This window comes from Amblyomma mixtum, chromosome 3, assembly GCF_055824585.1.
Source record: "Amblyomma mixtum isolate Tamu chromosome 3, ASM5582458v1, whole genome shotgun sequence".
Classification (NCBI taxonomy): domain Eukaryota; kingdom Metazoa; phylum Arthropoda; class Arachnida; order Ixodida; family Ixodidae; genus Amblyomma; species Amblyomma mixtum.
In genome coordinates, this window is record NC_143014.1 from 218,633,791 (window position 1) to 218,651,218 (window position 17,428).

Here is a 17,428-nt window from a genome sequence, read left to right on the forward strand (position 1 = left end):
AGTCAAGTAGTTTGCAGAATATGCTGGTAAAGACTGTGGGCTGGTAACCAGTGAATTCTTAGTCTCCTTCGCTTTCACACGACATCAGTCAGACTCTTGTTTTAAGATACCAATGTTTTTTGCAGCTCCTCCGAGTGATGTAAGTACTTTCTAATAAAACAGAATCAGCGCATGCGTCTTTCTCTTCTTTTTCCGTCCCGTCCGTCAGCGCTGTTTTGCCGTACCATTTAACATGAACCAACCAGCCCGACTCAGCCCTCTCCTTAGAATGCACCTCCTTTGCCTTAAGTAACCACGCAATCGGTTTTGCACCGCAACCACAAGGTAGAGTCCTCACGCACATCTGAAGTCCAAAAGGTTTCAGAAGGGGAGGACAAGGGTTCTCCCTACCTTACACGAATTCAGAGCTTAAGGAATGCCTTAAGTGCTCCGCTATACGGCTTACAAACGAATGCAGTTGCCTCCGTATTTCTGGCAAAGATACCATGTATTAAAACAGTTAACTGGCCTATGGTTTATAGGGCTTAACGTCCCAAAGCAGCTCAGGCTATGAGGGACGGCATAATGGAGGGCTACGGATAATTTAGAACAAATGGGGTTCTTATCCTGCAGTGAGCTCGCACAGTACACGAGATTCTAGCATTTCGCCTCCGTCGAAATGCGACCGCCGCGGCCGGGATCGAACCCGCGCCTCTAATGTTAACTGCCGGGTACCATAACCACTGAGCGACCGCGGTGGCTGAGAAGAGTTAAATGCTGCGATAGGTGGTTGTCAGACGTTATCAAAGAATTTGAGCGGCCAAGAATACATACAAGAAAGAAGACAACACACTTGTATGTATCGTGCACACAGTTTCGCCTCACCACGTAAAGGATACAATTTGGGCTATATCCGTGCGCGATGAGCCTTGGTTGCCAGTGTTCTGCTCTTGAAAGCGATTAAAAGTAAGTAGATATTACTCCTTCAGGGTTAACTCCGGCAGGCGCTAGTCCAAGTTAACTATTATCCCAGTCAGCACTACGCATATAAAGGTTGGCGAGCCAGTCCTTGGATGCGCCCATGAATGCCGTAAGTTATCGTGTGGCTCAGTTCACTGTAACGCAGAACATTTGTCCTGACTGAAAATGAGGTCGTAGACAGAAGTAATTCCTAAGATGGGGACGACAATTTTAGTCGAGGCATGGCGTCAAAAACTAAGCGTTTACCCAATTTACAATTCGAACTGAACGGGCTGAAACCAAAGCAGAGTGGCCATTCGTTCTCATGGCACCAGCCTTCCGTTGCTGTTGTCGTCATAATGATAATCATTATCACCATCAGTGAATTTAAGCCTATTGAAAGAGAAAGGTTTAATGGTCTCATCAATCTCTTTATCTTTGATAGGGTTGCCGTAGCTCCAGCAGGAAACGAGCAATTCCTAATCGCACGTTTCGCTTTGTTTCTCTACTTACTGCTCGCAGTCGCGTTTCCCTTTCCTTTATATCCGCCATGTAGCCCAAATAACCGCGTAACACCGCAAAAAAATGGCGGAGACCACTTAAAACTATTAAGTGTTTTAAATGCGAAAGAATTGTCTCATCCTGAGTTCTATTGCGCGGTTCATTAAAGATTCCTTCCTTTCTGATGACACAGGTACTCATTAGAATAGAGTTGTACGGAAACGCAGACACTAGGTTTATCTTTATTTGTCAAGAAGCAACCTGCTTTTATGGACGATTTGACATCAAACAACTCTTTCCTGAGTCGTTTTCGGGTTAAAGAACCTAGGTATTCCAACGAGAACCCAACCTTTATTGTATTAGAAGCCGCCGCAACTTTCCGCAAAAACCCGCTCAGCCTTCGGCGTCTGATGCTTGTAGACGGCACCAAAAAATCAGGTAAGCTATAAAACAGTCGAACATGGAGACCCGCATGAAGAAAAGAATCACTTCGATTTTGTAACAACATAAATCTTCACAGTATTTGTCGCAGATACAAATGGGCTAAACCGAGCCCTCCTCTTTCCACTGCATGAGAGAAGCAAGTTAGTTCGACTGTTACTCTTCAAAACCAAGCACCACACAAAACATCAACCACTGTGTGCATTTTCTGCACGCTTACTCTTGACAGGGATAGCCCGTGCTACAATCGCCATAATTATTCAGCATTCTTTAAACTGCGTGCCGCTGAACGCGGAAACATATACAAATCAAGGCCACCCCACTTTGCTATTCTCGACCGTACACGCCCGCACTCGTCACTCCAGTAATCTTTTGAGGTCTTTGTAGTGTTACTCCGAGGCACCTCACAGGCGTAGGAAACCGCGGCATATATTCGAAAATCGGAGATGCGCTGCTCCAAACCCCATGCCACAGTCCCAAAGATTTGCCCCAGTTGACTTAGCTGGCAGTCTGCTTACAAAACCGAGCAACATCTTCAAAGTTAACCGAAACACTCTATAGTGACAGAAAACAGTTATCTCGTCTGCATACTAATATATCTCTCCATAAGTCTAAAGCCTGGGATTCTTTCGTTCTGAATGCCTTCTTAACAAAATGCCTTCACGCAGATGCCAAGCAATAAAGGAGAAAGAGGATATCCTTGCCTTACCAACGACCTCATCTGAAAGCTTTCTGTGGCCTGTATATTTGTGATGACGCTAATAAAACAATTTGCTGAGGCCATTTGAATGCTCTCTGAAATGACGCGATTCACATTGGCATGATCAAGTATAGAAAAAATGGCTGAGGCTTAGCTAAGGTTAAGCCTAGTCAGATGCGAAGCATATTGATGGCTAGGCTTGGTAATACATGTCTTTCCTTGGTTGACGTTCATCCCGCTCTTCATTGGTCTCTGTGGCACGCTGAAGCTTTCGCTTCTCGTTCAAATCAGCCCTGCTTCTAGGCGGCATCCCAACACCTGGCCGCCTCGTAAGTGCCCGGAGAGCGAGGCAAGCTCAGCTTTATACCGCTGCTGTAGCGTCACGTGGTCAGCCTCAGCGCCTCTGATGTGGAGCCTCCACCGCCGCGGCCGACCGCGCGAGCCGCCAGCCCATCTCTCCTCTGCTGTGACGTCATGTTGTCACGTGGTCAGCCGCCGCGCCTCTGATGCGGAGCCTCCACCGCCGCGGACGACCGTGCGAGCCGGCAGCCCATCTCTCCTCTGCTGTGACGTCATGTTGTCACGTGGTGTCACGTGGTCACGCTAAAGGTCAATGGTAGCTCCACCGCCGCGCTCGACGGGCTGTAGTGTAGCTCTAGTAATATGCTTCGCATAAAAAAAAAGTTCACGGTTAGCCCTATCGAAAGCCATTTCGAGATCTAGTTGCAGCACAGAAACTTGATCGTTAAATGTATCGCAGCATTCCGGGACGCTCCCAGCAACTTGAATTTGTAGAAAAGTTTCGTCCCTTAATGCCATAAATTTTATGCGCCGCTGGGATATCTTTAATTACTGATTATAAACACTTCGCTAGGAGTCACATGAAAACCTTGTAATTCACACTGTGAAGAGTTATTGGCCGCTACGACTACGCTGAAAGCATTTTGAGGGGTCATCCCAACTTGCGTCCTCCTGAATGACGGTGGCGTTCCTTAGCATATGCTTCCGTCCAAACTCGATGCAATGCCTGCACGACTTGACTTTTAAAAGCTTTATGGAAAGCCACGCCCAGTCTGCTAGTACCCGAAGACTTGCTCCTGCTCCGGTCATCTATGGAATTTTCTATCTCACGCATGCTAATGAGTATTTTCAAGCGTTTTTTCACACTAGTCGAGCCTTGGCATCATTGGAAAAAATTTCTTTTCAAACTCTGCCTCCGCTAGCCTTGCGTGCCCAAGCAAAAAGCAAAAATGTCCTAAGATAGCTCGTTGTATCTCTCCACTGCCGCGTATGACCCCGTTCCCGCTACTTATCTCCTTTATGTAATTCTTCATCGCATATCTTGTTTCTTCTCGCAGCGCTCGCTTGGTGGGCGCCTTTCCGGAAAATAGCCTTTCTGCATGGGCTCGTACAACAGCGCCTTGCTGCTTGTTTATATCAACAACCATCAACTGGCACTCCGTACTGTATGAGGTTTCTACCCGTCTATAATTAAGGGGGTGTGCCGTATGACTTATTCATGTTGCTCTGCCTCTGCAGTGTATCGAAAACAAGAAAACGAGAAGTATATTAACGTGTGGCTCGTGCGATGTCAGTGCACGTTAAAGAACCCCAGGTGGTCGAAATTTCCGGAGCCCTCCACTACGGCGTCTCTCATAGCCTTAGTCGCTTTGGGACGTTAAACCCCATAAACCAACCAAACCAACCAACCATAAAAAAAAAATTAAAGTGCTCAAAGCGAGCAAGCTAAATTGATGACAGTGTTGAGCGATCTTTCAAACTTAAAACGTCTTAAGGCGAAAGACGTACTATCCCCATTACATGAAAAGCCTACGGCGTGTGTGTGTACTCGCAAATTGCGCAGAAAATCCCAGCGATGGCATGAAAAATACGGCGACGTCGTCAAGCGGCCGCAGGACGCACACAGCAAGCAGAGCGGCACAGTTTAAGACAGTCATATACATTTGGTTCGTGTGTACCACTTACTGGCTGACCTTGATGTGGCGCCAGCATTCCCGACTACCGTCTTACCAAAACTGATAGCACCCCTTTGACGTGCAGCGTTCCGGGCATTGTCATAGCGTTTCTTTTTGCATATAGTTTACATGTCAAGTTAGAGGCTATACCTTGCGGCAGCAATTCGAACCGACGACATATGCACCTTCAATCGTTCCCAGATATTACCTCTTCGCTTATATCGCGGCTGAGGTATCCACCGAGTGTGAGATTTACTGCACAATCTGCTTTCTTCAAAAACCAATTTCCGTATTAAAATTGGGACCGAACCGTTCGTCCTACACCGTTGTTCGATGTGTAATTTACGATTTCTGGTTCAATATAACATAGGTTTCTTAGTCAGGCTGGAGTCTAGCTCGCTACAGGTATTCGAACCGTGTGTCCGGGTGTTTCGCTCGGACCTTTGTGGATTCAGCGTTTGTGGAATCAGCGTTCGGAGGCGCGTCTTCCTTTCATTTGTCAGTGCTCTACCTGCGTCAAGTAGAGCGCTCACGATGACACACTAGTCCTTCTGCATTCACAGCACGTTTGCAGCCTAAGTGCCCTCTGGATTTTTTTTTAAGATCAAAGTGCAGCCTGAACCGCTGCTGCCACTTTGAATATTATTGTATTATCATTGTTATTTTTGCTCTTCTGCGAACCTTTTCTGACACAGAACAGCAAACAAACAAACAAAAAAGCTTTGTGGCCTATGGGTTGCGTGCTTGCCTCGCAATCTGTAAGTCCTTCGTACAATTCCTTGCACCTGCAGGAGAAATTTTATATTTGTTTGCTGATGACATCACCAGGTTTCTGGACGCTGATTTATCTTATGATCTACTGCTGACGTCATGCGAGCCCACGATGACGTCATCTGGGGTTTCTTGGACCTCTTCTAACAACGCCGGACGCCGGGTTTTGTTGCTGATGAGCCATATAATGCTTTAATTTCGCATTAAAATGGACCTCCTGGCTTCATTCTTTGCACGGCTTCAGAATACCTTCGGGACGAAATCATCAGAGAAGACAAAGCTACCTTTTTGTATACAATGCATCCCGTCGGACTTTTAATGAAGGCACAAGCAAACTTATCAACCGCAAAAGCTTTCTCTTCGTTGTGCCTGCGTCGCACTGATATTTTAAGCACGGTAGCGATCATTGGGCCCGGAAAGTCCGCAACGACGCTAGCCGTTTTCGGATCCCGGGTAGATGCCCAGGGCAAGAGAGGCAGAAGAGGCAAAATGGCGGTCGAGGCGCACTGGAATTAAAACAGAGGCGTAATTGTTTGTGCACAAACGCGCTACCTTGAGTGTGACTTTGAAGTTCTTTTTCTTTTAGGATTACATCCGTTCAGCGTTCTTCGGAGAGAGCGTGATGATAGGGAGGCGATGGTTGAAGAGGCAAAGCCAATTAAAGCTACGAAAGACAAAATGCATGAAAATTGATAAACTGTGGGAAGTCTGGCAATGGCTGTCGTTACCACGCATCAAAGACTTTCGCAGTGCATGCATAGGTGAGTGTTCTATCACGCTACTTATGGCTATACTGTCGCTACTACGGTCCCAGACTAGGTGTAACGTTCTTGAACATAGAGACAAGCGAAAAAAAAGAATGGCAACTCTCAGTATACTCTCTATATGTTTGTTCGCGAAAAAACACCTAATATAATTCAGGTAAAAACCAGAAATCTACGTGCACTTTGTAAACAAACGCTCTCGTGAAAAGATTTACAAAAACTTAAGAGAAATAAAATGTTTTCGTTTTCTATATATCGTCCTTCCTTTTTCTTTTATTTTCTTTTACCGTGGCTTCAACCCTGTTACCCCGATCTCATTCTGAAGGCCCTATGGACCAGTACTACAGCTTTTGCCTGCCGCACATTCCTTTAAATATCCATGGTGAGGACAAAGCTACCGGTCAGATTCATGCGCCTAAATGCACTGTTGATTTTACCGAACACGTCACCTGCTGGCCTCCTAATGCGGGAGATCCTGCGTCACATCGGCCAAAGCCAGGAAGACCTGCAGGTTCACTTTTTAAATACTCGAACATAGCCCTCCCCATAAGAAGAAAAAAAAGCACAGCGGACAAATTGCAGTTGGCCTAGTTCCATTAATTAAAATTCCAATTAATGGCAAAGAGGCGACTTTCAAGCCAAAAAAGGATGAAAATACAAATAAGACAAAAAAATGAAATGCAGGTCTTGCCGCCACGCGCCTTTAACCAAAACTAACTGTGCTGCAGCCAGCGCTCTTCTTTTTTAAAGCGGGTCGTTTAGGCTAGCCAGACCACATCACTCTGCACGTGCAGTCAGTTCTTTTTATTATGGATGTCACGATTTTGAATCGAGTGGCGAGATATTCCGTACTGAATTTCAATGTTCTCAGGAATTAATTCTTGTTCTGCTGCGGAAGAAACGTCATAAGAGACACATAAAGCAAAAAATTAAATTTTTACTTTATTTTTATGTGTATGCATCTAAGAGAGCCCTGTACTGGGAATAGGAAATAAAAGCTTTTTTTCTCCTTCTTCTTTAACGCCAGTATTGCAAATTTTCATCGCCAAGATGCGGCCGTACCCTTCGATTAGTACGTGTTACTGAGCCCAGCTAAGGCCGATTCTGACCTTTAGCTGCCAACAATGAGGCGAATCGGTTGAAAGACAGATCAGCCTAGGTCCATTTCTTGGACTTTAAAAGGAATTAGCCTGCTCCGAACACAACGTATTATTGTCGGGAGTGTGGTTGCCAGGAACGACTGGCTTGCTACAGCCATGAGATGGCTTGACCGCTATCGCAACCTAGGGACGGCTGCATATTAAGGCGGAAGCCTTTAATGTCTCATCGTTGTAAGCAGCAGTTCTCGACAGAAAATGTCACGCTTTTCAATTGGTGGAAACGGTCGTGACGTCACAGTGCGCGAATTTCAAACCGGGCCAATTGTACTTTGGCTAGTAACCATGCAACCAATTGAAGGGATCGTATAGTGATGCTCCAATTAAGTGGGACTGAGCTTAGTTAATTGCTTAATTACCCAATTAGCCTAATTAGCTTTACTAGTCAGGCCATATAAATAAATAAAACCGATTATAAATTGGTCGAGCACAGGAATCGAACCCCGGTCTTCGGCGTGAGAGACGAGCATGCTATCCACTCCGCCATGCCAGCTCGATGGTTTGGAATGAACAAAGGCGCGTCTAGTGAATACGGTGTCTTCACTCACTCTCATCCTCCTCCATTCCCTTCCCGCGAGGTTTAGGTGTCCACCGACAAATGAGAGACAGATACATTTCATTTCCTCAAAAACCAATTTACTGACGAGCGAGGCATAGAACCGAATGGGCGATGGCGTTCTATGGACTCATTGGCAGCGTTGCAAGACGCTGTCGCGTTCCACTGTTAGGGGCATCAGTGACCACACTTTGGGTCAAAAAAGTGCCCCCCCTGAATTTTGTGAGACAGTTACTGTGTAATTTCCTGTCCTCAAATACAATTTTCATTTTCTTCATTACGGCTCCTCTTTATCTATCTTCTTTCACTCCCACTTCCTCCCTTCCTCTACGGTGCGGTTCAGGTGTCCACCGAGATGACAGAGAATTACTGCGCCATTTCCTTTCCTCAAAAAGTGTTGCGTTCAAAGGGCAAAGCATCGCGCTGAACGGGTGGTGTTCCAAAGAGTCAAAGAGCCAAAGAGCCTCTGAAGCAAACAGTAGCAGCGATTCGCGGTGCTCGTGTGCACACTGAACTTCATTTCATCGGAAAATAACATTTCAAACGAAAGGCATAGGGCACACAGCATGGCGCCCTGTAGTTAGGGAACAGATCTGACGTTGCTCAGCGCCAAAATTTACGTACATTCACTACCGGACGTCATAATAGCGGGAACTCAGCTAGACGGCAAATGTGCCTGATTTTCGTGAAAGCCTCGGTTTCATGCATTGGGGAATTCCCATCGCTCTTTTACTGTAGCAAGCACTACCACGCTGTCGGCTGTTTCATCGCCTTTTCTACACTGTAGACGCCAACGAAGGTGCGAGCTGGGTTGTGTAATTAATGATTCTGTATAAGCGTGGTCCTGGCACAATCCGTTATGCCACAGCAAAATAGTATGATATCGCTTCGCCGCGCGAAACTCGAGCGAAACTCCCAGAGATTCGGGATTTTTCCTTTCAGTGACATAACCCACCGACCAGAGTTTTAAAAAAACGCAAATGTGGGTGCAGCTGACGCCCTATAACAAGTTTTGAATGCTTTTAGATCGGTTTCGATGGAAAGGACGAGCAGAATACTATTAGTACTTGCGCAAGGCGTCTTGAAACACGTTGGCTTCCAAGTACTTTTTCCTTTTCTTTATTTCCGAGAATAAAGCGAAACTCTTTAACACAGGGACGCGTAATTTCAGCTTGCAGACGAGTTCATCGTGTCGTGACTGCAGAACGTAAAGACTACTGCTCGCGAACTTTATAAGAATAAATATACTGTAGAAGAACGAGGCACATGTCGACTCATTTTTGAGAGACCAGTTTTTCCGGTGCTTGACGAGTAGACGGCGTGCAGGGGTTTGGAGCGGCAAAAAGAGAGAAATTTATTGCGCTAGGTCCCGAAAGTCATGGTCAGAATCTTGCTGACGCAACAGAGGAGCTTTTACGAGTTTCGTTATTCATGAGACTGAAGACATGGAAGCCCTGAGTGAACGGTCGAGCACGAGCCGTATCGTACCTAGCACTCCTCCCACGAGATTTAAATTCACCTTTAGTTCCACGTGCCTGCAAAGATAAAGATCAGGACTTGGTATGAGTGTAGACAAAACCCACTTCAGAAGGAGTGCGATTAACGCTCTTACATGAAAAGAGATTGAAGTGCGCACACTAACTAAATGGCCTTGTCATGTTGGATCCAATAACTTGTACTGAACCGGAAAAAGGAAGTGGGAGCGTAACACACAATTTATAAAATAAAAAAACGCGACTTTGATTTTGCGCTTCATTGAGAACGGACAATCGGCCTGAAATGCAGCCAGGAAGGTGAGAAGCAACATCTTAAGAATAGCGCCAGTCAATGCAGCTCCTTTCACACTCATTGCCTGGAAGGGTGGCAATAGAAGTCATGTCACGTGGCACCTAAGACACTGCCTGCCGTGCGCTTGAGGGTGTGACTACAAGTGTTCTACAGCAGCTTCATGCGCTTGGAGAGCGAGCTACCCTTGTGCTCCAGCACTGGAGGAAATCTTAATTTACGAAATCCAAAATTAAATATTTGGTTATTACTGGCGCCTCAATTAAGAGAGGAACCGAAATGTAAATTTTAAAATTAAACCATTTGATTTCAGTCAACTAGCTGACTAATTACCATCACTCACATCAGGCCATTTTTTATAAGGATCCATTTGAAACGAATATCCATTTTGTATTTCACTTGGAGTGACGTCAGCGTGAGGGCAGCATCGGACGAAAGGAGCAAGTGGCCAGTCACAAAAATTACGAGGTAGCGGATGCCAACCTCGGCGATAACCTTCGCCACTCGCCTATGGCGAGGTGCAGTTGCGAATGGGTGAATGGTCCTGCCGCTTCCCATGAAGCCGCAGCTAGGTAGGCGAACAACAGTGACTAATGCCAGAGGACCAAATGGTCCCGGAATGAAAAAGAGATAAAGGATCCTTACAGAATACGGCCCCTGTTCTCAGATTTCCAGCAGCCCTGATGAATCCAGGCTAAGACAATACGGTGAAGCAACAAGCGGCTGACAGACTTTATTGCTTAGTGTGGCAGGCGATAACCCCCCCCCCCCCCCCCCCCCCCCAACGGCCGGACCAAGGCAGCGCACTGACCCGTGCCAGTTCAGCTTACTTGACTGTGGATGTTTTTTTTTCTCTTCTCGCACCATATTCCGATCCCGATTTTGCAAATGGTCAGCTTACATTCAGATGTCTGAGAAGCTGAATCTCGTGTACTTCTTGTATATTTTTATGACGGCGCACTACCGTCATGGGAAAGCAAGATAAGGTATAATGGTCTCATTTTTTTAACAAAATGGAAACCATTCTTGACACTGTAGCCTTGCATAGCAGGCGCTAAAAATTATCAGTGGTAGAGTTAACTGGCATGGAACAATAGGTTATCAGGCCCCGTTAAGTAGCACCTGCATCTGCCCACTCAGAGAGCAGTCAGGTGCAGGGAACATCGAGAAAAGAAAGTAGACGTTTTTTTAAATACGGTAACATAAATTAACGATGCAGTACCGAAACTTCAATTATTCGATGTGGCGTGCACGGACAGAATAGTTACATTCAAAGAAAGCAAGGCACAGGTGCGTGAAAAATGATGATATACCGACTATATATGAACCTGCTTGCTTTTCTTTGAGTGCTCTGGATTAGGTTAACGTGCAATTGTTAATGAGGGCCCTGGACGGAAGAAGCATAATCAAGTATAATCAGCGAGAAAAAGCAAGGCAGAAGCATAATCGAGCAAGCATGAGTTAACGTCTATCTCAAATACCCTTGCATGACGGAAGCCAACAGACATCAAAACCAAAGAACATAGGAGTTTTTTTTTTTGTGGTGTTTAAAGACACTCAATTAAAACGCAGAAGGTAAAACAACCACATTGCGCCTGTGGGATCCGAACCCACGACCTCCAAATTTTGCGTCCGGTGCTTTACCAACTGAGATACGGCGACGGCTGTCCATGATGGCGTGTTTTGCACTGCTTGATCTTGCTTGTTCGCGCCGCAAATGGAAGATGATGAAGACGGCGTTGTGCAAGGCGTAGTGCGATGGGGTCAAGCATGAAACAAACTCGATGAGCCGTTCGGACCTCGTGAAGTAGTGCTTTGGCACTAAAAACAGTTGATTTCAGCTTCGGCATAGGGTAACAACCAGTCTGTTATGCTCCAGCGAACAATATTGGATGTGCGACGAATTTTAACCAGTGTGTATGTCTGGAACAGCGTGTACATCATTGCAAGAAATTGTTAAGATCGCCTCGCAGTGCAGACAGCAGGAGTTGCGTATCATCTAACCACCCCGTTTTCCTCGCTACGCTACGCCTCGTAAAGACGCATTGTGAATTTATTATCCTAGTAAATTACAGCGAGGAAATAAACTTCATTGTGTTTTGGACAGTGCGGCCTTGCTAGGGTGCATATATCCACACGTTTCTTATGTCTGGAAATGCTTAGAAGCAAAAGAAATCCACTGAGCTGCGTTCTGTGTGCGTGAACATTTCCTTAGTAAGTGGGCTCTTAATGCACTCTGCACAAGACTACAATGTTCCCTCTGTATCAGTTTTGTTTTTGTTCTGGAATGAAATTTCACAGCTGTCGCAGTGAAGGTAGCTTGTGCTGTTTGGGATAAGCTGTGCTGTGCGCCACCCGTTATGAGCTATCTTATTTTAAATAATTTCAATATTGCACTTGGTACACTACTTTTTTTTTAACTTTCAAAGCTAGCAGTAGCAGCAAACGGCAAAACGCAAATAAATCAGCGCTGTCGAGAAGGCAATAACAGCCTTTCTCTGATCACTTGAAGCCACTGCTACCCTGTTATAGATAGAAATTATTTACATGACGTACAGACCTGCTCGTTTCCAAACGCTAAGATCATGAAGCAACCTTGGTTTTTCAAGAATGTTTTCTCTGTTTCAGGAGAACGTGCCGTGGCGTTATAAAGCTTCCAAGCATCCTGTTCAGACCGTGGACACTATCTCGAATGGAGGTGCCTTATGCAACGTGCTTACTTGGGAGCCTGAGCGTCCCAAACAGCATCAAAAACAACGGCTGGATACAGAAGCCGTGGTAAGGCTTGCATAGGGAGGGAAAACTGGCAAATTTATTCGTCGATGTAATGATGTGTATATTTGATCCAGACGATACACATGCAGGTAATTAGTAGCTTTCTTTAATATAAATATCATGAAAGTTCTCACTTAACTAGTACTGAAATTTCTGCGTTTTTCCGAGACCATTATGCAGTTTTCCTCTCTTCCTAGCTCAACTGTTCTCATTCTCCTAGCCCAGTACTTCATTCCCATTTTATTTATTTCTACTTTCTGAGAATTCACTAACTCTAGGCTGCTTTTAATTACCAAATCTCTTGGGATTTACACAGAGCCTCGCTTAGGGTTGTCTGGAGCGCCTGATGCATACTGACAAGAATATGCTCCTGCACCTTGTGTTCTTGAGCACAGCAATAGAAACAGAAGCTCCGCGTTTTTTTTTTCTGTCAGTGCAGACATTTCCTCAGCGTGGTAAAAAATAGTCACTACTGCATACATTCAAGGCGGCAACGGCAATTTTGCCAGTAATCTTTGTAACATCTAAGGTACGGAGCGGAAAGCTCCGTTTTCTGTACAGTCTAGTGTGCCCCTCTGTCTGCACCATTTTGGTGCCTTCAATAGCAATAGCAGCAACAGCATTTTCAAAAATAAATCCCATTAGTATGAGGGACAATCCAAGACATACAATGAAGCTATCTGCTCAAAATTTTCGAAATACCTATGTAGTTGGTCTTTAGAGGCATATACTTATGTATACTACGTGATAAAGCGAAATGGTGGACCGGAAAGAGGACGCGAGTAGAGCAAACCAACTTGTCAAACCAAATTGCCTATAAGTTTTTATTCAGGATCCGCAACGGTTTACCTAACATGCGAACAGAAACGCAAAGAGGCGTCTACACATCCACTTGACATTCTCTCCGGACAGATTTCTGCACAAGAGAGCAAGACCAAGCCTAGAGCGTGGCATCTAAGTTTCAGTCCCAGCTGCAAAATGTAACTTAGAGATTTCTTTCCATTGCGAAATTTATCGCCACATTTTCATCGAAATAAACGCACCAACGTGATACGAAAGGTAATGACAAAAATGTTAGCTTCTGCTTCTACAACGAGGGAGTTGAAATGCGGTCAGAATACATTGAACGTTCCGCAGAAAGTGCACATCCATATTTCATTATTTGGTAATTCAAAAGACGCCGCAAGTATTGGGTATAAGGAAGAGCATTGAAACGTTAAAAGCTTGTAGTTCTCCCATCCGGATATTATTCAGCGGCACTTCCGAAAGAATATCTTACAATAATAATAACTTCACAGCCAGTGCTTGCTCGCAGCTGGCGTAACGACCAAGACACAGGATGCATTAAGCAACAGTTTACGACACCAAGGCAGCGGGCAGCATCAGATCATATGTCACGTTTTCAGCTGGTCTGGCCTTTTTCTTTTAGAAATCTCTGCGCGACAGGGAATAACCCTCCGAGAATCAACAAGCATACAGGTTGCTCGTAGGACTGCAGGAAAAAAAAGTACCCAAGTGTTCTGCTGTTCGGCGAAAAGTGTCTGTAAGCTTTCGTTAAGGGCAGAACGCTATCGCGATGCGTTCTCCTCAACTAGTCTCACATAAGCGCATTAATGATGATGTAGAACGACAGGAAATGGATGCTGGAAAGAATGCGGTACACAGCGAGGCATGACGCCTAAAAATGCAGCCCTGTGAAAAAATACGAGATAAGTATTCTTCCCCAGGAAAGATTGCCGTACTTATATTACTCCACTTCTCTTGCAGCAGATAAAGAGTACATCGTGGTAACTGCGCGCCCCTTAGTGCCATTGAATATGTCAACTGCCTCCTACAACTGCACCAACGCTCAGCTACATACGCGAAGACCATGTGGTTTTGACCAGTTGTTCACGGGCTGTGCACCATGACGAGCGCAACATGTTATTGCAAAGTCAACAGTGCTTTTACCTGATTACCTTTCAAAAGCGAACGATCTGTGTTCAGTAAATCTGGAAAAGATGCGATAAAATGCCTTTTTTTAGGGAAAAACAATTATGTTCTCAAAGTATCACCTATTCAGGGCTGAATATAATAGGCCTGGCGATGATCCACATTTTCCTGCTGTCAGAAAATTTACAGCCCCGTCACAACAAGGGAAAGACCCAGACGGTGGTGATGACTCCTTTTTTGGACAAGAATTTCCTTCTAACCAGGCAGATTTTAAGTTTACGAAGGAAAACAAGATCACACGGCACCAAATCCGGAGAATTATAGAGAAATGAGAGGTTACAAACCATTTAGAAGCATAATTCATGCGTATTGGCATGAATCATCACCATCATCAGCCTGACTGCGTCCGCTGCAGGACAAACGCCTCTCCCACACGTCTCCAATCAGCCCTTTCCTGTACCCGCCGCGACCACCTGATCCTCGCAAACTTCTTGATCTCATCCACCCACCTAACTTTCTGCCGCCCCCTGCTACGGTTACCTTCTCTTGGTATCGAGTTCGTTACTCGCCGTAGCCATTGGTTGTCTTGCCTTCACATTACATGCCCCACCTAAGCCTATCTTCCTCTTCATTTCGGTTAAGATGTCATGAACCCACGTTTGTTCTCTGACCCATTCTACCCTCGTCCTGCCCCTTAACGTGACACATTTCATTTTCCTTTCCATAGCTCACTCCGTTGTGTTCAATCTAAGTTGAAGCCTTTTCGACAGCCTCCCGTTTCTGCCCCGTAGGTGCGTGCAAGTAAGATGCAGCTGTTAGATACTTTTCTCTTGAGGGATACTGATAAACTGCTATTCAAGATCTGAGAGAACCGCCCTATTGCGCTCCATCCTATTCTTATCCTGACTTATCCTATTCTTATCCTATTCTTATCCTGAGTGACCGGATCCGAAGTCATAACTTCCCTAAGTAGACGTATTCCCTTGCCACTTCTAGTACCATTATGATGCTTTATGTGTTGTACGGCTTGTTGTCTAGATGCGAAAGATGTTTTTGTGCGTCAGCGTAGGGCGTTGTATATTTTGAAGCTTTTCCTTCAAACTGTTTTGTAACCTACCACAACAAAATGTTTTCTACTACGGTAAGTACGCACTCGAAGTGGATCATTTTCTTACTGTCCCCTAAGACTTTCTAGCCGAGAACTGTATTTGCCTTTTTTTCGTTTTTTTTTCGGAGTGCTTTCAAAGAGGCTGTCCTCTCCTTTGACTGCCGCTTTGAGTCAGGATGAAATGGTCAATTCACGCTCAATCTGAGCTCACGAATAGAAGCACAAAGGCCTGCAGGCTGCGATTAAGCATCGTGAAACGCTGCGTGGAGATGACATGGCGTGTGCCGTTTTAGCCGACAGTAAAAAATAAAGTCCACTGTCAACAGAGCACAGTTTTATTCTTTCATGCAAAATTTTTTATTCATGGTTTAATGCACCCTTCCAGTTTGAATGCATGCACCAACAGCAGCCCCGAGCACTTTTATTCCATGGCCCTGAAAAAAGGACGCCGTGGATTTTTTAAACTTCGGCCGAAATTCTTGCTTTAACATTGCGTCAAGGGCGAGCGACATGCATGTCCACCCACACTTCTATTAACTGTCTTCAGCGCAGGTGAACAGTCTCCATGAACTTTGTCCTACTCGGCTTGTAACTCCGCGACAGTTCAGTTCTTAACACTGAAATGTTTTATCAACGCACAGACCCTGTTTCTTTCATTTCTATTCAAATGCCGACATACTTGCTTCAAAATCACTTAGAACGGGAACAACGCGGCGCTTCTAGCTTATACAGTATACGGATTCAGTTATAATGGAGAGTGATGTTTCCAAGCTGAGAAGGCAGCACATTAATTTTGTTCTATCAATTTTCCCAGCCCATTGTGCGACCCCCGTAGGTTTACAGTAGGTGAAGTCAATGCACGCAGGCTCTCTTCGCGACAACTCACTAAGTGCAATGTAACGCGGAACATATTGCCACGTATCATTGTAGTGTTTGTTCGTTCACGCTCAAGGCTGCAGGAAAGGGCTGTTATCATTTTTGTTCGTGACGCGAGAAGCGACCAGTATAATCTCGATTGATCGCAGCCATAAAAGGCGGCATCTAGGTTTTTCCAGATTACTGTAGATGATCTTGTCCTGCTATCTGGAAGTTTCCTAGCCGGCTTTAAATTGAGCGATGCCGCGAGCGGCGGGTATTCGTAGTTCGACGACCGACGAGCACGTTTGTTGCTTACGCCGCCGCCGAGTGATTCAGTTATTTTGCGGGCGCAAGTCAGCCCAAATAAAGAGCTTCGTTTCCAAGACTGGCTGGTGTCTTCCTGACCACTGGACTGCCGTCACTAAAACGTGACATCTGGTGGAGGTGCTGGGTAGCCTTCCGTGTACCGGACACCCTCAGCAAGTCGCGACGCCAGCCCTTCGAGTCATTCACCGGAGGACTTGACTCCAGTCTACCACGCAGCCTCTGGAGCCTCCAGCCATGACTTACGCCGCAGCAGTGCGCCGTCCTGTACCTCGACGACGGGACCCAAGCCCCTATCGCCCTTAGCCAGCTGCGCTGGAGCGCCGCCCTCTCACCCCAACTCGCCCGTCCTACGAGCGTCGTACACGGCCGAAGAAATGCGACGAGTGGAGAACACCCGACCAGCGCCGCCCACAATCTTCCACTGCGGAGAAGCCGGTCACATTCTCCGGTACTGCCCATACAGGAGAATGGGCATCCGAGGGTTCTCTTACGACGCTCCACGACCCCGACCCGGCCAGCGACCAGCCGAAATCGAGGAGTTTTTGCGTCGGAAAGAATACTCATCGCCGAGCCGCCTATCACGTTCTCCGTCGCCATCGTCACCGCGCTATGTATCTCCTAGCCGAGGATACGCAGTGCGTGGACGCTTCCCCAGCCCCCGAAGGTTAAACTGAATAAAGCAGCCTCTGGAGGTGACGTTGCTTCTGAGCGCAAGAACTAAGATCCTCCATCGACGAAAACAGAAGACCATGCCCCCTACGACGACGACGAACCCTACGTAAATGACGACCCCTACGACAACGACGACCCCTACGACAACGAAGACCCCTACGACGAC

The 17,428-nt window shown here is 46.0% G+C and overlaps 1 long non-coding RNA gene across 3 annotated transcripts in view; it reads left to right on the forward strand.

Annotated features, from left to right (window-relative positions):
• Positions 1–17,428, forward strand: part of LOC149353708 (uncharacterized) — a 163,702-nt gene that overhangs the window by 139,541 nt on the left and 6,733 nt on the right. Inside the window, exons 3-4 of one of the 3 annotated variants that reach the window (XR_016291033.1) lie at positions 12,219–12,368; positions 14,133–14,273. This is a non-coding gene — a long non-coding RNA (uncharacterized LOC149353708). Of the gene's footprint in view, positions 1–5,956; positions 6,090–12,218; positions 12,369–14,132; positions 14,274–17,428 lie in introns of those variants that run through there. The other 2 variants (XR_016291032.1, XR_016291031.1) reach the window with 2 other exon arrangements.